General features: G+C 37.4%; 1 protein-coding gene across 2 annotated transcripts in view; it reads left to right on the top strand.

Moving 5' to 3' along the window:
- Nucleotides 1–15,659: 15,659 nt before the first annotated feature.
- Nucleotides 15,660–24,784, top strand: part of phf24 (PHD finger protein 24) — a 46,787-nt gene continuing 37,662 nt past the window's right edge. For both annotated transcript variants that reach the window (XM_058789488.1, XM_058789489.1), the window contains exon 1: nt 15,660–16,014. The gene's annotated coding sequence lies outside the window, so the exon portion shown is untranslated. The remainder of the gene's footprint in view (nt 16,015–24,784) is intronic.

Raw genomic sequence — 24,784 nt, 5'->3', positions numbered from 1 at the left:
CTTGCGACAAGCCATGACTCGGGCCACATCACCCGAACATTCAGGGGTGCAAATCGGGCTTAAAATCGTCCTTAAAATCCTCTAGTGTGCGGCCAGCCTTAGTTAAACAAGACACAGCAGGTATTCTGGTATGAAACAAAGTCTCAGGTTTCAAATTTTGTCATTTTTTAAGAAATTCAAAAATTAAATAATGTAATAAATAATGTAAATTTAATGTGATGTGACAGATTGCTGTAGTGCCTTAGTTCAAGCGGCATGTGAACCGATAATCTCTTCCTCTATACTAGTTATAGCATGAAATAAACATGAATGAACTCAGAAGCTATCTTGTTTCAGCCACTGAAAGATGTCAGTACACATAATTTTTCAAGTTCAAGTCCACCAACGTTAATCTACTCTCTGTCTGGTTTGTTTGAACCAGTCAGAGATTCAGTGTTATGACTGGTCAGATTGCCTGTCAATCAAACTCAAAGGTCAATTGCTGTCATGTGGCAAAAGATGATGAAAGTTGCATTGTATGTTGCACGGTACATGTATTGGTCCCGAACCGTCACGGTACGGGCATCTCGGTTCGGTGCATGAGGCCTTACGACGAATACAGGCAATTGACCCCCAATCCAGAAGGGGGCGCCCGCAGTAATGCAACGCTGTTTAATATACCGCCAGCAGAAGAACAGCGAATGCCATGAGCTGCGCACTTGAAAACAAAGCCCCCTAGACAGTGACCATGTGCTGATTCTGAACGCGTCTCTCACATAGACTGACAAGGTAGTATACTTTAAAGGCTTTTGCACTCAACTGTTTGCGAAATGGAGCTTTGTGCTCGAGTATCCTACCTCTCTCATTCGGCACAAATCCAAATATTCCATAATATTTCCATATTTGCAATGTAACGTATCTCAATGCTAAACTATTATTTATTCTGTAAATGATAGGCTTTGTACTTCAGTCGTGTTCCAACGGTGACACAGAGGTGCGTGCGCTGATGTTTGGCTCACTGTATTTTATTTTGATAAAGTACCAACTGCGCTGTCAAGTTAGCAATGCTGGAACTGATGTGTGTGTGTGTGCGCGCGCGCTCTGGCGCGATCACTTCAACTGTTTCCTTATACCAGCAGAATCAAATTTAAACACTTACTGTAACTTAACAATCACTGTATAAAGGTCTGCTTTTATTTGTGTACACTCACAATGAGAACAAAACAGATTTTATATATATAACATGTAATAATATTTAGTATTTTCATATCTAGATGGAATTTTTTTAATTTGCACTACTGTCTGTTCAAAATAAATGAAAAGAAACATAGAAGCATAGTAGATTTCCCCCCCCCCGTTGTACCAAAATCGTATCGAACCGTGACCCCCGAACCGAGGTACGTACCAAACCGTGACATCTGTGTACCTTGCCACCCCTAATGTCCAGCATACTTTGCGTGATTTTGGGCTGTCTAAATACTATGGAAGTGAACAGAAGGAATACCGGTATGTGAAAACCACTATTGCCAAAGCGTGGTTCATCTTGCTCTATTTGTTTTGTATACTACTAATACTAATGATGATGTTTAATCTTCGATTCAATAGTTGTCATCATCATGCAGTCTACAAACATGTCTTGCACAAGCTTATTAGATCCATTTCTCGAAGTGTGATTTGTAATGATCTTTTAAGATTGCTGAAATCGCACAGTCTATAGAAACATAAGACCAAACCTGCAACCTGGACATACCAGTGAGTGGTGGGATATTTAGCTAATGACAGAAGAACAGTATGATAATTTTATATGCCACCCTGGACCACAAAACCAGTCATAAATCGAACAGGTATATTTGTAGCAATAGCCAACAATAAATTGTATAGGACAAAATTTTCGATTTTTCTTTTATTTCTTTTATTTTTCAAAAATCATTAGGATACTAAGTAAAGATCATGTTCCATGAAGATATTTTGTAAATTTCATACCGTAAATACAGGTCAAAAGTTTACAACCCCTTTTCAGAATCTGCAAAATGTTAATTATTTTACCAAAATAAGAGGGATCATACAAAATGCATGTTATTGTTTATTTAGTTCTGATCTGAATAAGATATTTCACATAAAATATGTTTAGATATAGTCCACAAGAGAAAATAAAAGTTGTGTTGTTACTGTGTTTCTACCTGAATGATCCACAGCTGTGTTTTTTTTTTTTTAGTGATAGTTGTTCATGAGTCCCTTGTTTGTCTTGAACAGTTAAACTGCCTGCTGTACTTCAGAAAAATCCTTCAGGCCCCACAAATTTGTTGGTTTTCCAGCATCTTTTGCGTATGTGAACCCTTTTCTAACAACGACTGTATGATTTTGAGATCCATCTTTTCACACTGAGGACAACTGAGGGACTCATATGCAACTATTACAGAAGGTTCAAACGCTCACTGATGCTCCAGAAGGAAAAACCATGCATTAAGAGCTGGAGGGGTGAAAACTTTTTGAATTTGAAGATCAGGGTAAATTGAACTTATTTTGTCATCTTGGAAACATGTTACTATCTTCTTTAGCCTTTGAAGGGCAGTACTGAATGAAAAAATATTAGGCAAATAAGGAAAATGTACACATGTCAATGTGGACAAGCAACTTTTGAAAAACACCTAAAAAAGCAGATGTGGACGGAGAGCATTTTAAAGCGAAATATGCTGTTTTCAACAGATTGTGGCCTTAGAAAAAATAAAGTAAGCTAATTATATTTCACAGTGTCTGCTATTAACTAAAGAGTGCATGAAAAAAGTGGTCCAGTGACACAACTTGTCCCACAATTTACATTTATATAACTAAAATAAGAAAAAGTCCCAATTCTTTCAAAGATTTAATATTTAAATTTAATTAACATGTTGTTTAATTATTAATATAGATTATCATATAATATATATATAATTATAATATGACTAAATAGAAATGCTCATTCTCGTACAAATGCTTCTCCCTCATGTGAATCTCTCAATCACAGGCAGCTGCATATAATAGGCCCTTTCTGAATATAAGGTGATATGCCAAAAATAATGCAGTTTGCTACATTAAGGGGGCAACACAGCTGGCACATCTTACCCCTCTGCCCACTCTCCCTATCTGATTTCAGTGGCAGTGAGTGAAACCAAAAATACATTTAAAAGCCCATGCATTTAAATATGAGCTGAAAACCACATATTTGCCTCTAAGTAAGGATTGTGAAAACATCCAGAGCATGACTATGTTTGATGTAGTCTGAGCCCGAGGCAGTAATCTAAAATCCTGCAGAAATGCTTTGATACACCCCCAACATCAGCATGACCATTCACTGTGAAAATGTGGAGACATGCAAGACATGTTTGTTTATGTGAACCATTCATTATATTAGTGTCATATAACCTATGTATAGTACATGCAGTAACCTATGTATACACACACACACACACACACACACACACACACACACATAAACTATATTGCCACATATCAAACCCACATCATCCAACCAGTTACATCCTTCCGAATGCTTTTTAAATAAAAAAACTGTCTGGTTTTTCTGCTTTCAAATTTGCTGTCCCTAATGATTGGAATCAATTTGCAGACAGCACTGAAATTGGCCAATTATATTTCCATATTAGCTTTTATTGATTCTGTTATAAACAGCCTTGCAAATGCATTGGAGAGGCTTGGTAATGTGAAACGTAATGTGTACTCAGCTTTAAATTATATTTAACTCAGCTATGTATATTTTTTAACTTTATTAACTTTAATATTAACTTTTAATATGTTAACCATATTTCAAAAGGGTCATGACCCATATATATATTTCTGTCATGACAACTCTCGGAGGGATTGGCATGGTAATGTACATGACAATGTTAATGCATTTGGTCTTGGTGGAATAGATCTGCTACGCTGCTGCTGAGGCAGAGCAAGTACCGAGACTTGCTACTGCCAATACATCCACAACATGCTGCTGTGAGCATGTAAGAAATACTGTTGCTGCAAATATAACATACATGAAATAACCCCCTATAGCATACATGAATCACCTTATAGCAGATCTATACAGGTGGAGCTGGGGAAGGTGGAGGGTTTCAGAAGCACGCTGTAAACTGCCACAGCAAGCACTAGTCAGGTATTTGAATGTTGAGCAGCGAGCTCATTGGCTACCGATACAGGAGAGAACCAATCAGCTGTGCTATGTGTTTATGATATCATTAGGTCAGATTGAGTTAGATCTATTGGACTGCGCCATCTAGAGTTTCATGCAAGAACTCTATATATATATATGAAGAGTTCAGATGTAAAAGCGCCGTTTAAAATTTTCTTCTAAAATGTATGTATATACAGTATGTATATATATATATATATATATATATATATATATATATATATATATATATATATATAGACACACACACACACACACACACACACACACGTATATATACACTGAACAAAATTATAAACGCAACACTTTTGTTTTTGCCCCCATTTTTCATGAGCTGAACTCAAAGATCTAAGACTTTTTCTATGTACACAAAAGGCCTATTTTTCTCAAATATTGTTCACAAATCTGTCTAAATCTGTGTTAGTGAACACTTCTCCATTGCTGATATAATCCATCCACCTCACAGGTGTGGCATATCAAGATGCTGATTAGACAGCATGATTATTGCACAGGTGTGCCTTAGGCTGGCCACAATAAAAGGCCACTCTAAAATGTGCAGTTTTACTGTATTGGGGGGTTCCGAAAACCAGTCAGTATCTGGTGTGACCACCATTTGCCTCACGCAGTGCAACACATCTCCTTCGCATAGAGTTGATCAGGTTGTTGATTGTGGCCTGGGGAATGTTGATCCACTCCTCTTCAATGACTGTGCGAAGTTGCTGGATATTGGAAGGAACTGGAACACGCTGTCATATACGCCGATCCAGAGCATCCCAAACATGCTCAATGGGTGACATGTCCGGTGAGTATGCTGGCCATGCAAGAACTGGGATGTTTTCAGCTTCCAGGAATTGTGTACAGATCCTTGCAACATGCAACATGAGGTGATGGTCGTGGATGAATGGCACAACAATGGGCCTCAGGATCTCGTCACAGTATCTCTGTGCATTCAAAATGCCATCAATAAAATGCACCTGTGTTCGTTGTCCATAACATACGCCTGCCCATACCATAACCCCACCGGCACCATGGGCCACTCGATCCACAACGTTGACATCCGCAAACACGACGCCATACACGCTGTCTGCCATCTGCCCTGTACAGTGAAAACTGGGATTCATCCGTGAAGAGAACACCTCTCCAAAGTGCCATACGCCATCGAATGTGAGCATTTGCCCACTCAAGTCGGTCACGACGATGAACTGCAGTCAGGTCGAGACCCCGATAGGTACGACGAGCATGCAGATGAGCTTCCCTGAGACGGTTTCTGACAGTTTGTGCAGAAATTCTTTGGTTATGCAAACTGATTGTTGCAGCAGCTGTCCGGGTGGCTGGTCTCAGACGATCGTGGAGGTGAAGATGCTGGATGTGGAGGTCCTGGGCTGGTGTGGTTACACGTGGTCTGCTGTTGTGAGGCCGGTTAGATGTACTGCCAAATTCTCTGAAATGACTTTGGAGACAGCTTATGGTAGAGAAATGAACATTCAATTCACGGGCAACAGCTCTGATGGATATTCCTGCAGTCAGCATGCCAAACGCACGCTCCCTCAAAACTTGCGGCATCTGTGGCAGTGTGCTGTGTGATAAAGCTGCACATTTTAGAGTAGCCTTTTATTGTGGCCATTCTAAGGCACACCTGTGCAATAATCATGCTGTCTAATAAGCATCTTGATATGCCACACCTGTGAGGTGGATGTAGTATCTCGACAAATGAGAAGTGCTCACTAACACAGATTTAGACAGATTTGTGAACAATATTTGAGAGAAATAGGCCTTTTGTGTACATAGAAAAAGTCTTAGATCTTTGAGTTCAGCTCATGAAAAATGGGGCAAAAACAAAAGTGTTGCGTTTATAATTTTGTTCAGTGTATATACTGTATATATATATATATATATATATATATATATATATATATATATATATAAAATATTAAGTACTTTTAAATTACATTAAATTACATTTTAAAATACTCGCAATCAAAATACAGTTACTTTTTTGTTGATTACATGATTACATATTATTCACACAATAGCAATAAATCATTCATAATTTATTGATTCTCCCTAATTCCTCTTTTCCATCTTTTAAATTGTTCTTTCTAAAATAGCCTACTTCATATATACATTTGGAATGTCTTCCATTTTTGCGGAGATTCACAAAAAGACCAGTCATTAGTCAGTTGGCACAGCGTTTGACCACTGGATTTACAAAATCATTTCACTTTTCAGAAGTGTTTCAACATTTCATCAACTACTGATGAACACATTCATTTCCATTTCAATCTTCACTCAGTAGGTTATTAACCATGTATTATTAATCATGTATTACTTTGTCTGTGGAAGGCTTTTGTCAAACACATTAAAATGCACAAATTCACATTATTTCTAATTTTCATGTAAAGCAGGCATTCCCAAACTTCTTTGACCTAATATATTTATAAGTACCCCTGAGATGTAATGCGATGGTTAATCCGCTTCATGTTGTTAACTACAACAAATGGAATATATTTTCTTTCTCTTTGTATTTTTATATTAATATGGTACAAGATTATCCTATTTAAATCAATGTGATAAACAAATTAGGTCAAAAGTGATCTAAAAGTATTCAAAAATAGTCTGATTATATTACCTATAATGTGTAAAGTAATGGATTACATTACCAACTACAATTTTTGTCATGTAATTTGGAATCAGTATACAGTATATTATATAGTCATATTTTTAATACCCTTACCTTTTGTAAGTTTTGTTTATTTTTTGATTTAAAAAGCTATCTACTATAAGACTGTAAAGCCTTCACAGACATTTAACTGAAGGAAGAACTGAGTCTAGCTGCTGTCAGAGACTCAGCCTGCCACTCTTTCTAACACCTCTAATGGATATCTGTGCTCCAAACCGGCTGAATGTCAGGTCATCTTGCCAAACTGTCTTGCATTTACGCTCTGCATAAAATTCAGTCAAGGTCATGCATTCCCAAATCCAGCTTATGTCACCATTCCAATCAAATCAGTGCAGATGGATCCATTGGGTCTGATGGGGAAGCGGCAGATGGAGGCAGTTGTGCCGGGGAGTTTATAAACAGCTTTCCACCTCCAGAGGTGCAAATAAAACACTTTGCCAGATTGAACCGGGGGAAAACACACATGGGGTCTAGCAGCTCAAGGAAATTGATAAATGTTGATATTTGTTGCCATTTCCACCATTTCCATGAATCGATGTCTTGTAAACTTTTCTTAATAATTATAAACCTTATGGAAAGGTCTTAATTAGAGACTGGAATCATAACCATTGCAACCATCTGCCCCCAATTACTCTAAGGAAAATAATATGCCACATAACACCTCATAAACACAAAGTCAACAGCATATTTAAATAAATTAATAAATGTTAAAGGTTTTCTGGTTGTTATCTCTGCAATGAGTCACTGACAAACGCCCACTCACAGAACAACTTTGGTTTTTCGATCCCAAGACGGTCTTTGAATTAACTGTTGGAAAACTTCCCTAAGAAACATGATAGTATAATGTGTTGCCATGATATTAGCGAACAAAAATGTTGGTGGCAAGTGACGGCAAAGTTTTCTAAGACTGATAGGTCATATTATTCTTAATTTAATATATTTTTAGATCATATTTAGGTTCTAAATCATATTCATTAAGGATTATTGTCACATATCTGTCTCCTATATCTGTGCTTATTAAAACAAATGTTCTCTTGCCCTGCCCAGTGGACATATCTGCTGATAATAACAAGAGCATAGTCATTATCTAATATTCATCTGATTATTGTCTTAATGTCTCTGATGACGTAAGCAAAACAACCTACCTCTGGCTATATATAAAATTTGTGGCCTGGCCAAAGCACACAGGAGTTTTTGCACTGCTGGACTGCTGTGGCAGGAATCAGGATGAAGAGGAAAAGGAAGAAATATTACATTGCCTCTATCAAATTTCAGCATTGCTGCCATAACACAATTACGATGCCATTCGATTATGCGCAATAGGGAGGCATATCCTGCTTCTGAAAATGCAGGGAAACTGCACAGCATGTTAAATACTGTATAAAGTTCTAGAAAACAAATGACATTTGGAGCATTTTTAATTGGACTTTTATTGGTAGAGGCCAAACATTGAGGATGCAGTGAGTTGAATATTAACGTGTGACATTCAATTTTGATGGTAGCTGGTTTCTAGCTGCTCTCTAACCAGCTACCAGCTTTTTATAACAATGTAGGTTGGTCAGGCTGGTTTTGGAAACATGGGGGCTGGTTAACCAGCTGGAAACCGGTTAACTTAGGTTTATCTAAAATGGGATTTTCCAGCAAATATAGCATACGTTTTCTAAAAGGGGAAGTTCTATGTGAAACTTTTATTTTTGTCTTTTTTATTTTCACAAATGGGACAGAACTAAATCAGGCAGAAAGACAGAGAGAGAGAGAGAGAGAGAGAGAGAGAGAGAGAGTTGCTAGGCAACAAACTTGGCATCAGTTTTTTTTTTTTTTTTTTTTTTGCAGCAGTGCCTCACAGTGTGCCAGATCTAAATTCATTCATTTTTCGTTACAGTTTTGCCCTGTTTTCTTTGTGGTGGTAGACTAAAACCCTTACAGCAGTATTTTGCTGGAGAAAAATTTATGCAAGGCGGATTTGGCTCAGCTTACACCTTAAAAGAATAAGAATAGGATGAATACAGTGCAACCAAACAAGCAAACAAGACACTTTTTTGCATTTTTTAAATTTAAAGAAACAAAGAGGTGGTGCGTTTTTTAGATTGTATTTCGTTTATGTTTGTGCTGTTCTCTGTTACTTTCACTCTGCCAAAGCTGTGTTTGCCACAGTTCACCATAATCACAGACGGCATCCATGATGTCACTTCGTGAAATCGATAAAAACACGGAGCAGTGAAGTGAAATAGCCTTTAACCCCTTCACTCGCGGTTGGGTGTTAGTATACAAAACAGTATCCAATGCACAAATTCCCTCATGTAGTAATGTTAGGATTTTGTAGAGTATACATGTCATTCAGACAAAGAACTGATAATTGCACAAATATACTCTAAAAGTTTATGAATGCATGATGTGATAATTTGCCTGAAAATCTTATTGATGTTTCGTGGAACTGTGTAGAGCAGTATTAAACATCAATATCTTCATTATGCATGTAGATTTTTCCATACAGTGAAGTTTGAATGTCACTGAATGTCTGCTTATTGATTCTTTATGGTAATATTGCCTGATAAAGTTTAAATGACACAAAAAAAGATCCCTGCAAATAAAAAAGCTGAATACAGTAATGATATTCATATTTAAAGTCTGGTAGGGCACAAAGGGTACAAAGTTACATCTGTCAAGAGGTGGTTGACTTCACGTACTGTTTTAAATATATAGTGTCACATGTTTCCTCAGAAATCAGTCTAATATGAAGTTTTACAGTTTTCTCTGATGAACAGAAAATTCAAAAGAATAGCATTCACTGGAAATAGAAATATTTTGTAACATTATAATAATAATAAAAAAAAAAAAGTATTTAAAAAGACTTCAGACCAACAGACCAAGGGTGGGTAAATGATGAGTAAATTGTGACACAGTATTTGAGTTTTATGTGCATTATATCCAAGTATGAATATTTTGTAACCTGTTTTTCCTGTAGCTCTACAGAAACAGGGTACTAAGAACGCCAGACCATGATTTGACATAACATTTTTGACATTTACAGTTAAAGGTTAGAAAAAGTTCATGTTGGTTGTTAATAGTAAAAAATAATAGAACACTGATTGAAGATATTCTCTAACCTTATTAAACCTCTAATTAAAATAAAACATGCTTTCAGAGCCATATTACAGTGCTGCAGATGAATGTTTAAAACAGTGACTGGAACATCACAGTGTGTCCTATTCATCCTTTGGGTCTGAACCATGGCATATCCAGTCCACAACAACAACCCACCAAACAGAAGTCTCCATTACTAGTGTCTGTCAGCACTGCATTCTCATTCATCTGATTGTTAGCAGAGAGGCTGATGGCGAGCTCCTCCCCAGAGTCCCACCAAATGAACACTAATGGCCAAGAGATCACGCTGTGGATGGGCTGCTAATAGTGATGGAGCTAGTGCAACGGCTGTCTTCCCTGCGATTCGATGCGAAAGCACAGAGTCTGGCTCCACTGTGCTTGTGCTCTTGTCAGGAACATTTGTCTATATTAAAGGGTTCATGAAGCACTTGTTGAAAGAGTGAAGTTTGGCTGCCCTTGAAGTGTTTATGAAATCTTTTCACCCAATATGAACTTGACAAAGATCTAGCTTTTTGCCACGAGACAAAACAAAAACATAACCCAAACAATAACCAGCTATTGATCGTATGTCATATTCTGTATATTGTGTATATATATATATATATATAAAAAAGAAATTTAGACACTTACAATGAGCAACTCACCTGATGAGCAAATGAGCAAACCTAGTTACTTATATTAGAAACTTGACTAGTTACTTATATTGGACATACTTAAAAAAAAAAATGGGTGTGTGCAGTTTTTCCCCATAGAAAAAACCCTTAAAACAACCATAAATATGACAAGAACAGCTCACAGCTCTACATCTAAAAAAATACACATTTTAGATGAATTAATGTATGCTTATAAATCCTCCAAAAATTGGCCCACTCATTTCCATTCTAAGTGTCTCATGACCTCATTTTTTACTTTTGTTTTTAAATAAAATCAGGGATTACTGGAATTGAAAGCTTCAGTGAAGGTTCTACCAGGAAGACTTATGCCACACCATTCATTCATTATGTAAGAAATTATAGTCTGCCTCGACCCAGCTTCCACTCCACAATATGTTTGATCATGCTCATTTCCCAAAATGGCTTAATTATTATAGAGAAGAAGAAAGTCAAAAGTTATGTTGTTTGTAGACCATTTGGGATGATCACATTCTGAGCAAATGGTGACCAATTGTAGAATGGGACAGGTGTGGGACACTGAGAACCACCTCAGACAAAGGGGTGTCAGAACTTAATTAACATACAGCTGTTACAACAGGAGCAACTTCATTTACATGAAGGGTAATAAACGGAAAATGTATAAAAGGTTTGAACTTAGGATGTTCTGGGTTCATTCCGACTCCGCTGAACCCAAGGTACTACATGTGCTTTGTCACTGCTATGCTGCAATAAACATCTTCATCGAGATCTTCAACGTCATCATCACTTTTTCTTACAATTAATATTAGCTCTGGCCAATCACTGCTTGACAGAGTATACAGAGTATATCAGTAGTGTAAGTGTTGGAGGTAACACATTACAAGTAACATGAGTTATGTAATCAGATTACTTTTTCGAGTAACTAGTAAAGTAACACATTGCTTTTTAATTTACACAAAATATCTGAGTTACTTTTTCAAATAAGATTGAGAGGTTTCCATATTGAGAGAAATTGGGAGTAAGCACAAGAGGCGCTACATTAACACGATGGTTACTGTAGTTCTAGACTAAATGTCAACGTGCATTTACTCATCTCACTTGCACAAAAACATATTTAGTATTCCTCAAAATGAATAAAAACAGTGAAGAGCAAACTCAGAATATGACGCAAACCTGCAATGATTAAATGTTAAATAACAAAAATATCCTTTACGTATTTAAACTCATTTTAACCATTGTATTGCTGAAGAGTGTTGAACTTTCTTCTCCTGCATCTTTTTCTTCATACAATCCAGAATGGCAGCACAGCTGAAAGGTTTGTTTGAGTTTTTATTTATAAACAAACAAGCAAGCCCCGGACAGATGAGAAAAGGTAATGCAAATGTATTGTTACACATAACGTTCCATAAAAAGTAACTAATTAACGCAATTAATTATTTTTTTAGAGAGTAATGCAATATTGTAATTCATTACTTTTACCTTTCTTTACTTTTTACTTTTAATTTTCCCGATCACTGTACTGAACATTTCCCTTTACATTCACAGTTGATGACGTTGTGATGTTCCCCTCCATCCTCCCCATTGGTCCCTGTCCGTCCAATGGGGGTAAGCTCCGCCCATGCCTGCATCTTCAGGCAGGACCAGCAGAATCTGCATCCCCAGGATTTGGACAAAGGACAGGGCCTTCACCAAATAACTTTTCCATACAAGTAGACTTGAATCATCGTAGCTTGCTACCATCTGTTAATTCCTTATGGACTTTATAGACACCATACTGTTTAAAGGTCCTAAATCACAAAAATCTTCAAAATTCACAACTTTCAAAATTGCTTTACATATTTTTTTTTTTTTTTTGGAAATACGTTTCATCAACTGAACAATCAGTATGTTGTTAAATAACTACAGTCCATCAAACGCACTGTATTTCAGTCCCTCACAGCCTTATTTTCATTCCTGTCAAAAATTAAATATGGCACTACGCTAAGGCATATTGGGTTTTTTTTCAATAGTGACAAAAAAGTAACCCCAGAGGCCTTTTAATTATCAGCTAAAATGCCCCACACAAAGCCTCATTAGCCTCTCCATTTTGCCAGTAATATCAATAACAGTAATGTTCATTTGTACATGAGTTTGGGCTGGCTACAGGGTCTAATTTATAAGCACACAATCTTCTCTTTCATTTCCTTTTTGACAGTAACCTGTAGTGGTCCCTAGGGCATCCATTGTTCAATGTGCATTTACCTCAGCATTAATTATGTATGTGTCTCCATTTGACCCAGCATTCACTGGGACCTCATACTGGGAAGTGTTGAACATAACTGCCTACGCAGAATTGAATGTCCATAGGTATTTAAGATCTTGATGAAGGTGTATGGAAATATTTGTTGGTTTAGAAAGAATCCCATGACATTTTAGTGGTCGTAATTATTACTTGAACAAACAAGAACAAAATGTGACGAATTAGGGGTGTTTGGATCATTAATTATTTAAGCCTCATTTGTAAGCCTCAACCTAATTTTGCTCATGATGATTATTGGTGATAAATGGATGCATTTTTCCTTATTTGCAACACTATCACCCTGTATGGACTTTGTTTGCCTGTCTTGTTCATTGACCTAGTTTCTGTTTCCCCGTGATCTGCTCCTGTTTCCCCCATCTGCTCCGCCTTGGCCCTCCAGATCCTCTCTGTCGCCCGGGCTCTTCGGCTCTCTGTCTCTGCCTCCGCTTCAGACTCCACATCCACCTGCTCCGCCGCCGTTGGTTGGCCCACTGGAGTCGTCAACCCTTCCTTCACCAGCCCTCCGTCGGCTCCACCATGGGCCACCATCATGGGTCCCACCTGGCTCCTCCTGCTTCAAGTCCCTCCTGTCTTCTCGCAGGCTCCTCCCTCTGTCAGCTCCACCCTGGACTCGGTTTGTCGTCCTCCTCCCAAACCTCCACCAGTGTTGTCCGCCTGCCTGTCTGCCAGCCCTTTGCTGCCCCTTGTTGCCATCCCTTCGCCCTCTCCTGACCCTTCTCTTTTCTGCGGCGTGAGGACGCACCTTCCGGGAGGGGGGGGCCATCTGTCACACTATCGCCCTGTAAGATGAGACTTCTCCCGCTTGCATTGTGATCTGTAAACCCTCCTTCGAGTTACCCACCGTATTCATTTTTTTATATTTTATAAATCCCTCCATGTAATATTTAATTCCCATTTGGTGGCCTTCTGTGTCCAAAATTGTGCAAAAACATCGTGGGACAAGGTTTTCACACTGCAGCTGTCATTGAAAGAAAGTGAGCAACTCCGTTTGTTTGTCCGAGGGAGCAACAGTAACTAACCAATGTGTCAATTGTGTGTCGAGACCAAGACAAGACCAAGACTTTGAGAGGTTGAGAACAAGACAAGGCCAAGACTAAGGCAGGTCGAGACTGAGTCAAGACCAAGACCAGACCAGCATTGCTCAAATTCATCTAAAGCTTCCACATTTACTGCCTGAGAAATGCCTTATTTTTAATCATTAAATACAATAAGACACTTAAAGAGCTGTTACCAATCAAATGAAATCTCTAACAACAAAATTCATCTTTGTACTGCAGTGGTGGCACAGAAGCTGCATCTGAATTGGTACAATTACAAATGCATAAATAACGTTGATAATAATGTTAAAAATGTTAACTGAATGTTCCCCTATATGTGCACACTTTCCACACTCCTTCCTCGTCCGGTCTACTGTTCACACCCTGAACTATACCTGACTTGCTACCTGTGGTTACGCACCTAGAAGTTCCTGTTCTCCACTGCTCCTGATCTCCACCATTCCAGTTCTCCTCTGCTACGGATCATCCCTGATCCTCCTATGACAGAACAGAGATTCATTACTGCAAGCTAAGCCATTTGGATACTAACACTCAGTCCCATACTCACCTCTTGTCTACACCAGATTCATCCTCGCATATCTGTCAATAAACCCTGTGTCCCTTGCCTGTGTTGTGATGCATACACTCAAGAACTCATACTCTCAATCACTTTTTTGCAACAATATCTTGAATTTTACGGGTGTATGTAATTTTGGTGACATTTTTGACACAGTCCCTCAATAATTTCTGACCCGGCATAACAGTATAAATGATCTGTTCTCAGCAGGGGCCGGGGCCCACTATGGGGCCTCAAGATGACTAAAAATTGTTTAAAAAAAAAAAAAACAAGCATTAAAATGAACTAAAACAGATAAAAATCAAAGATATTTCTTAGTATTTGGTTATTTTTATAACGAATATACATCTTCCTAGTCATGCTAAGCTCTAAAATATTTTGGGTGAGTGGAGGGGGGCCTTCAAATAATGTTGTGGACAATAGGGGGGCAGTGAAATCAAACATTTTGAGCTCCACTGGTATAGATCAAATGATTTATTTTTGTTATTTAATTAGTTATTGATTGCATTTGAAGCAGGAAGTTGTACATCCAATCACATTAATGATGGTTGTAAATAAATCAGACGATTTAGTTAAAACCCCCGCAGTTGTGGTCTTAACTGGTCTTGAAACAAAATCCCGAGTCCTCTTAGTCTGAGACCAAGACAAGACTGAGTACAAATGCGGTCGAGGCTAAGACTGAGACCATCAAAAAATGGTTTTCAAAACTGTTTTATGGCGTTTTGTCTGTGATGTTGTTCAACAGTACAACAGTAGAATCCATTGAACGCACTTCAGTCCCTCACAACCTCGTTTTCATTCCTGTCAATGATTAAATGTGGCTAAGACAACTTCATATGCGACTACATGCCCTGCTATTGGGCAAAAATGTATCAAATGAACAATATATAATTATTAAATTAATAGGCCTAGTTTTTATAGCCAAAACTGTATAGTGTAAGTAGCCTATGTGCACACCCTGTTGTCTAGATTTTCTTTACTGATTATTGAAAATATTGTAATGTAATGATAACAACCCCAAAATCAACAAGACTATATGTTTATTAAAGCAGTTTTGCATCCATAATCCCTGTATTCGCTCATCTCATTTCCCAGTGCCAACGTCATTTGAACAGACCAATGAAACGTCTCCTTTCGCAGGCTGAAAACAAGTTCCACAAAGAGGCTCGAAGAACACTGGACCCTCGCTAATCTAGTGGGCTAGTCAGCTGAAGCAGCAGACACAACTTTAGGGTTGTGTTTATTTACGCGAGCTGTACGGTCTCCAGAGCAAAGTTACACTCCAGAATTCAGCACCGGAGCTGTCCAGCCTCCGAGCCCTCAGCTCGCGCCTCAAAACAACGCTGTTTGCTCGGCTGCGGAATATTTGTTTGACGGGGTAACACTCTGTACTGTACACTGACCGCCGCGATTACACACGCATAACCTTCACTGACGAAAGCAAACCTTGAAATGACTGCTGGCAGCGCGTGAGAGGAGCAGAAGAAATCGAGTCCCAAGTATCGGAGCACCATCCCATTTCCTTCAGGTTAGTCTTAGTTCTCTTTAGGTACTAACTAAATCAAGACAGTTGTGATTTTTTACAATCCACATTTAGTAAAGCTTGCAGGACGTGCATTGAATACAACATAGAACATGCATTCAAATTGCTGGCCATAAACGCACGCAACTTGCACGGACGTAAATTTCACGAGACGGATCATTCATGCATCAGTTTTGTGTGGGTGTAGAAAATACCCCGTCTGTAACACCCGATCTAGGTCAATGCTGTTTTGGCGGGTGTGGATGAGAGCCATGCATTATATTGCATCATTTTCCACTGTGAAATGTAATAAGGCTGGGGTTTGATAGCCAGCTGCCAGACTTTACGCAATAACTTTTGTTACACTGACGCTTAATGTTGCACGTGACGTAATTACAATGTTGGATGTGCATTGTATGTTTCATACTATAACTTGTGCGTGGCGAAGTGTACACGCTCCTTTGAGCAGCACTGCAGAGGTAAGTTTTTCTGGATCAATTGCAGTCTCTTTGTGAGACCCTTGTGCATCACTTCTGACGTCACAGTCCAGGAGCTAGCAGGTTGTCATGTCATTGAGGAGAGGAAGTCAGGTTCCTGCGTTCAGAAAAGTCGCACATTTGGGGAAAGCCATGTAGCTGTAGAATTTTACAGAACATCATTTAGATACATTTCTATTGATTCTATAGAATTTAAACTGTCAAATGTATTTATTTATTTAGATAACAATATTTTCATCATTAATATTAATGATAAATAATATTATTTTTATTACTAAATGTAAAATATTGTAAGTAATACTATTTCAGATTTGAAGAGCATTTCCATGGTATTACTGCCTGCATAATAATTACATCATACTAGTACTACTTCTATACTATCAACAACAACAACATTATTAATTATTATTATTATTTATTATTAATTTCCTTAACAAGCTATTTCTACCTGATATAACCCATAAAAATATGATTTGATGGTATCAGTTAATGTATTTAGGTTGATTCAGTGATGTTAAACAATATTTTTTGAATATCTTTTTCAGATAAAAAATGTATTATTGCTAATGCTAATAATGCTAATGCTAATAATAATAATAATAATAATAAAAGAGAACATAAAGAAATGATCTAATCCAAACAGTAGGCTACCTCTCAAAATCCGGATCCGGACCTAGAGGGAATTAAATCCAGACCCGCCTGCATTTCTTATTTCAAGAGCATTAATTGTATTTCCTACTTTGATAAACTCATGTTAAACTTGTAAAATCATTTGATTAGTTTTTTAATGTCTTTTTGGAGATGTTCTGAAATTAAAGCGAAGGCGAGATATTTAAAGTTTTCCTGCGTGACACTGTTGTTATGACAACCAGTGAGCATTTGATGTAATTGGGTAATTCTTTTATTATGAGTATTGATATGAGTAATTCTTTTATTATTTTTGTTATCGCTTAGATTATGACCATTTGACTTATAGCAGTGTCCAAGTGTTTCCCATACATTGAGTTATTTGTGACGGCCCGTCACAATATCAGAACTGACTGACACAAATAGATTTTCCAAAAGGCTTATAGGCCTACCTTCTTACCATTAAAAACAAGTTTTGTAATAACCAATTGTTCCTTGACCCAATAATCCATTGACCTTTGACACTGATGAAAATTCAAATTTGGACCTTTGAATGTAGACTTTGAGAACCTCTGATATAGGTTAAAGGGGTCATATGATGCGATTTCTTGTTTTCCTTTTCTTCAGTGTGTTATGTAGCTGTTTGTGCATGTATACGATCTGCAGAGTTACAAAGCTCAAAGTCTCCCACAAAAGGATTTATTCTATCTAAAAGAGAAAGCTGATCCAGACCGGGCTAAAACGCCTCATTAAAACACGCCCCCACATGTCTACGCCACGATGTGGAAATATTTGCGTAATGCCGCCCAAATGTTCACGCAAAGAAAGAAGGCGTGGTTTCAGTAACCGCAGTAGCGTTGATGCAGCCATGTCAGGGAGAAGACGCTGTGTGTTTCTATGCGAAAGGAAAAGCACTTTATTTGGCCTTACGAAAGTAGATGCAATTAGGAATCATTGGTTAATATTTGTTTACAACAGAACAGCACAACCCAAATGTTCGAATTTGTGCAACGCATTTTATGGACGACCGTTTTGTGAACCTAGGAGAGTACAAGGCTGGCTGTGCACAAAGGCTATTTCTAAAAAAAAAAAAAAGGTCAGTTCCGACTTTGCTATGACAATCTGGTGCTTCTGAATCAGCGACTGTAAGTATGTTTTGTTATTAGTTTAAGTATTTGCTATTGAGTTTTCAAATGCAGAGTTATGCGCAGTGTAGAGTAACGCGTTGTGTGTGTGTGAGAGAGAGAGACAGGGTCACATCATAGTGGAGTCAACTGTCTTAACCGTGGCTTGTGTACTGCAAATACATACGAGCATCATCACTGTGTCTGTCATACGACTCCGTTCGCCTCTCGGGCTTGAACTGATGGTAAAACTAATGACATTATTAACTGTCTTTATATTTAATTTGAAAGCTGAAGCTTGCGATTATGGTAAGGGGTGTTACATTTCCGACGCCGGCTTGTGGTGTTTGGCCAATCAGAGCAGACTGTGCTTGTTGGAAGGAAGGGCTTTGTAGAAAACGATGCGTTTGAGAGAGGCGGGGCATAGAGGAACTACAATAATGTACGGTATTTGAAAAATAATGTGTTTTTTGAACATTAAAGCATGTCAACATATTCTGTTACACCAAACACACAAAATAATGATCTTTAAAAAAGTATCATATCACCCCTTTAATATGTGTGTCTGAATTTGAAAGTTCTGTACAGTTTACCTTCTGAACTCCTGATAATCCTGAACACACCTTGCAATGTTTATGACTCTTTTTCTGTTATCTAAAAATTTGATGTATTTCATTATACTCTATTCTTGGCCTTTTCTAGTACCGTACGTGTTTGCTGTTCATTATAGTTCAATATTAGAAATGGTTCAGTCAATTTATGTGACATGAACCCCTCTCCTCCACCTTTTGGTGCTCGCTTCTCTCCTGTCTGCCCTCCTACCCACAATGCACCATGAGTGTCAGCTCTGGAACCCAGCAGACACTCCAGATTCCCTCATCTCTCTCACAGCGCTCATTGTCACCTCCTCTCAGAAGAGTGCCTGGCACAGACTCAGTGCCTGACAGGAACTGAATGCCAACATGGGGGCTCCTCTCTCTAGAGGCATTTACATTCAAATTCCTCCACATTGCGACGCCTCCATGCCCATAGGCCAGCATGTGAGAGGAATCTCAACTCCCTGTACTCATAGTTTGGCCAGCGCACTTTGCTTTTGGGCCACTGAGCGTCCAAGGTCAGGCGTTATAGGTTGCGATGGCATATATGCGTTCATAAATGTTCCCAAAGCGCACAATCCCACATTTCACAGATTATGTGTTTTATCACTTTGTTGCTCATTAGCGTTTACAGAGAGCGTTGGCGATTCTATTTTTGAAGTTTGGCTGCTTTTTTTTCTCTCGGTGGGTGTTTGTGATTCCAATCACTGGCAGAAGGTGGCCTTAGTGAACTCGTTAGTGTGATTAGTTCCAGGCTTTTGGGGATGGGATATTCACGTCAATGGGAAGCATTCCCATGGAAAAAAGAATGCTTTGTCGCTGTCCTATTCACAGAATGGTTCCCCACAGGAGCAGCGCATGAATGGCAGGGTTTGTTGGGATTCAAGTCAGCGACAGCTTGACAGTGCGAAGCCGATTTGTGAAACATGGTATTACAATAATATTAGAGGAAAAAACAAAGGCTGGTGAACATGTAGGTGCAATGCATCTGAAACATTAGGATTCAGAAGCGCAGCTTCTGAAATGTTTCAATGGTTGAAACTGCAGCTCACCACACTACAACTTACTCATAATTGAAAGGGATAGTTCACCCCAAAACATAACTTTCTGTGTTCATTTAGTCACCTTTGTGTTGCAGCATGAATTTCTTTCTTCAACAAAGGAAATGTTTTCAAGAATGTACAGGATTTTTCCACATATTTTCAATTTTCTTAGCATCTTCTGAATTCATTCATGAATTAGTCAAGATTAGTCCGATTCATGAATTATTAATTCTGACTGCCTTTCTGAAACAAATTAAAAAGAACCGACTCAAAGGAATTATTTGTTCACAAATCAGCATCTCTATTTCTCTCGCTGCCATTTTGACAAAATATTTAGCTTATAAGCTACTAATAAAAGGATGTATTGTAGCTATTGTAGCTGTCATGTTTGGTATATCGGAAAAAGATGCCACACAAATGTCTGTGCAGGAACAGATACAATAACAAACGATAGAACGATAGAACGACAGATAGATAGATTGATTTTTTCTTCATTATTTAAATGAATTTTCTAAATAAGCTGGTTCACTAAAACAAATTTTAATATATATGAGGGAGAGTGAATATTTTAGGTGAGCAAATTTGATTATTGCCTCAGTTGACTTTGTCTGCAGATTGTCATAAGAACGGGGAGAAAAATAATTATGCAGAAAAATGTAATTTAATTGAACACTTAGAAGAAGCAATGGTTACCTTTATATGAAGTAAATGCACTAAAGCATATTCTGTTGAACATCTGTGCAGACAGATGTCTCACACAGAATGATAATTAGACGCCACAGTGTCCCCGGTGTCCTCACATAAATTGCCTATAAACTTCAATCCACAGCTTCACTTTACGATTTCACACAGTTCACATATATGTCAACCTGATATTAAAAACAAGCACAGATAATAACCAGTGCTTCTCAGGATAAATGTGATTTAATTATCATAAAGGGTCCATCCATCCATCGAAGTAAAACTAACACATTTCTCTCCTGTGAAACGTTATATAAAAATATGAAAACACTATATATATATATATATATATATATATATATATATATATATATTTATTTTTATTTTTTTAATTGTTAATATATAGGTAAACTTAACTATTAATTGACACAAAGCATTTCTTCTTAGGTTTAGGACCATGTGTTCGGGCGGCACGGAGTCTGTGTCAAAAGCCAAGTAGAGAGATGTAGAGCCATGTACATATGTGAGTTTTCATACATGTCTCCCCTCCGCCCCCAACTTCATTTCTTTTTCCAGGAGAGTCATCTAAATTTTTCAGGGAAATAGCTGGCCTGTTAGTGAGCTGTGTTGGTGAGACAGCCATTGCCCAAAATACACTGCATCCTTTGAGCTCATGGAAAAGATATTCTACTCTTTTATTTCTGTGAGATTGCTGACTTGGTGCACCCTTTAGTGCAAATCTCCAAATCTAAGCACTCACAGGGACCTCGATTTTCCCCTGAGCAATAAAAATATTCAGCCTTGTGTATAAGTTCAGGTCAGTGAATATTGTGTTTGCTTGGGTATGGATTTTAAAAAGAATAATTTATTTGTTTTCCTTGAGGTGTCTACCTATAAGACTTTTTACTCAGCCTACATCAACTGTCGTAATCCATTATTTCCATTAGTACAACATCTTGATATTCAAGAGATACATTTCAAATCTTTACTAGTGGATATAGGACAACATTTATGTCAGTTTAATAAAATCCACTCATTAAATCACATATCTTGAGAAGGCGATCTGTTACTGAAAAAGCACTTCCTCACGTGTCAATCATCATCACAGACCTCCATCTCCATATTCAAATGAGCGATCAACCAATATGGGCTTTTCAGTGGCTGATTATCTAATTATTACATTTAGTCCTCCTCAATTCTGACTAGGTGGTTACAGCTTTGTGCCAAGCTCATCACAAAATAGAACATTAGCAAATCTTTCTTTTAAAAATCACAAGTATGGCTCAGAATACAAATGGTGTACTTTCTATTTCCAGAGGCAAGATCCTTGCAGAGATTTAAAGTGATAGTTCACCCAAAAATGAAAATTACCTCATGATTTACTCACCCTCGAGCCATCCTAGGTGTATATGACTTTCTTCTTTCAGATGAATACAATCGTAGTTATATTAAAAAAGGTCCTGCCTGGCTCCTCCAAGCTTTATAATGGCAGCAATTGTTGGGCGAGATTTTGAAGCCCAAAAAACAGCATCCATCTATTAAGAAGGTCATATACACCTATAGGATGTCTTGAGGAAGAGTAAATCATGGGGTAATTTTCATTTTTGGGTGATCAATCCCTTTAAGAAGAGAAAATAGTCAGAATCTGATTGTTTATTGGACATTTTGCATCCAAAACCATTTTACCTTTTTTTTTCATAATACACACATTTACTGATGTCATAATACACACATGACACTCACAATTTTTTTTTCTTTTACCATGGCTATAGGCATCTTTTTTATAGCATACACAATATTAAATGAAAGTGTTTTACATTGGCATTATAAAGAGAAAGCAGAAATTTTAAAATCATTTATGAACATAAAAACCAACAAAAAAAATAAAAATAAAATAAAAAAAATGAAAAAAATGATAAAAAGCCTAGTTCTCAGTCTTGTCAATTATTTTCATTGAGTAATTTCACTGTTCGACAGTAATTGCTTCCCCTGCGTCTGAAAGCACCAGCCGTCACTGGCATGAACATGTTATAATCTGTGCTGAGAGTTGGGATGCAGTGGGATTTCTAGCCAGAAGTCATTTTCATAAGGGTTTCACAAGGGATTGACTCAGACGTTATTACAGGGGGAGAGCTTTTCATCTTTTATTCTCCTCGAGGCGACCTGCGATGACCTCTCGCTCTTCCTCTGCCTCCTGTCTTTGAGGACTCTTCATCCATCACTGTATAGTCACAGTTGTACATCCGTGTCACAGTTTTAGTTCTAGCATCAGTCTGTTCATGCACGGTCTGATGAATATTGCTGGCTGAAATCACCAGTTCTGTGAACTGATTGTCTGGCTTCTATGTAATTTCCACCTGTTGGGTGTGCAGGTCTGCTGGGAAACAAAATTGCCTACACACTTTCCCAGGCTGATGCAATGAGCTCTTCCAAGGAGGAACGCATGATTTCAGATTCACCTGTGAGAATCACCAAAAATAACCTGTGGTCAGTTTTATTGCAGAAGCTGCCAAAATGGACCAGGCTTCATGCAGTGTAATGAGACTATTTGTACTTGTAACATTTGTAATATCAAACATGGATATTTTGGTAATATTATTTGAACAAACAGATCTTTCTAAAACACCCACATATGAAGCTTTGTGAAGTCTGATTCTAGTCAATGGTCTAGTTCAGTTTATTTAAATGAACCAGTTCTAAATAAATCAGCTATCAAACATAACTAAAAATAAAGAAATCAATTTATAAATTAATTAATTAAATGTAATTAATTATAAAATAAAACACTTAATTTGATGCTGATTATGTTTTCTTTGAAGAATAAAAAATAAAGATGATTACATCAGACAAATAAGATAAAAAATTATTGTATTTCTGTGTTTCATTTAATGCAATGATTTTACAAGACAACATTTTAATAATTTAAATTCCAACTAAAAATGCTGTTTTATTCTGTCATCATAAATGGCAATCCTGATTGTTTTCTGAATGATTGCTTGAGCATAAAATTATTATTTGTGTGACAAGCTTAAATTTTAAAGTATGTTATCCACTTGGGTTGATTGGATTGTGGAAAGTGGATATTTACGTTGGTATAGAACCTGGTTTCCACCACGGAATAAAAATAAAAATGTTTTATATTTTTTTATCTCACAATTCTGACTTATGACTTCTCAGAATTGTGAATTAATATCTTGAAATTGTGAGTTAACATCTCTTGATTCTGACTTTAAAAAAACAAAAACAAACTGAATTTGCGAAATATACACTCAGAATTGTGAGATAAAAGGCACAATTCACTTTTCAATTTCTTTTTTTTTTCATGGCTGAAAATGCTTCCATGTCAGTCAAAAAAGGAAAGCTGTTTCAGATGCAGAGCAAGTTATTAAATTATGATGAATGAGATATATATATATATATATACACTGTATAAATAAATATAATATAAGTATATATAAATGTATATATCTTCCTTCCCCCATGGATTCAAAAAGTTGACAGTTGAACAGCTGAGCCCAAGCCTCCGTTACTAATTCCAAAACGTCACTTTAGAACTTGTAACGAAGGAACGTTGTGTTGATTCATTAAAAAGATTATTGTATTACTCTATTAAAAGCGGTGTATTATGTATAGTAGACTTTTATGACAGCTTGACGTGCGATCGTGATTACCTGCATCTGATACAGCATTCATTCCTTAAAGCTGCAGTCCGTAACTTTTTTGGGTTAAAAATGATGCGAAATCAATATTTGAACAAGTACATAACCAGCCAGTTTTCAAAACTATACCTTACTTTAGCCTGATTCACAACGGTTAGCTTATAATAATGTTTTCTAATTTGAATGGTACGGGTTTCCGTGGGAAACTGCATGGCACTGCGTCATTACATCACGTCTGTAAACATAAAGAAGTTGTCCCAGCTAGTAGGCTATAGCATGTGCGGATCCTGCAGGTGGCGGATCATTTATAGCCTTTTCTCACAGCAGTTGGAATGTATCATTTATATCATTTTGATGGCGGATTGTAATCCTCAGTTGGGCAGAACAAATGTGGCAGACTTGTTACTTGTTCAGATGGCAATATACAGTGGGGCAAAAAAGTATTTAGTCAGCCACCAATTGTGCAAGTTCTCCCACTTAAAAATATGAGAGAGGCCTGTAATTTTCATCTTAGGTATACCTCAACTATGAGAGACAAAATGAGAAAAA

This window comes from Onychostoma macrolepis, chromosome 10, assembly GCF_012432095.1.
Source record: "Onychostoma macrolepis isolate SWU-2019 chromosome 10, ASM1243209v1, whole genome shotgun sequence".
NCBI classification, from domain to species: domain Eukaryota; kingdom Metazoa; phylum Chordata; class Actinopteri; order Cypriniformes; family Cyprinidae; genus Onychostoma; species Onychostoma macrolepis.
Note: the sequence above shows the minus strand (reverse complement) of the source record. Positions and strands in the feature narration are given on the sequence as shown.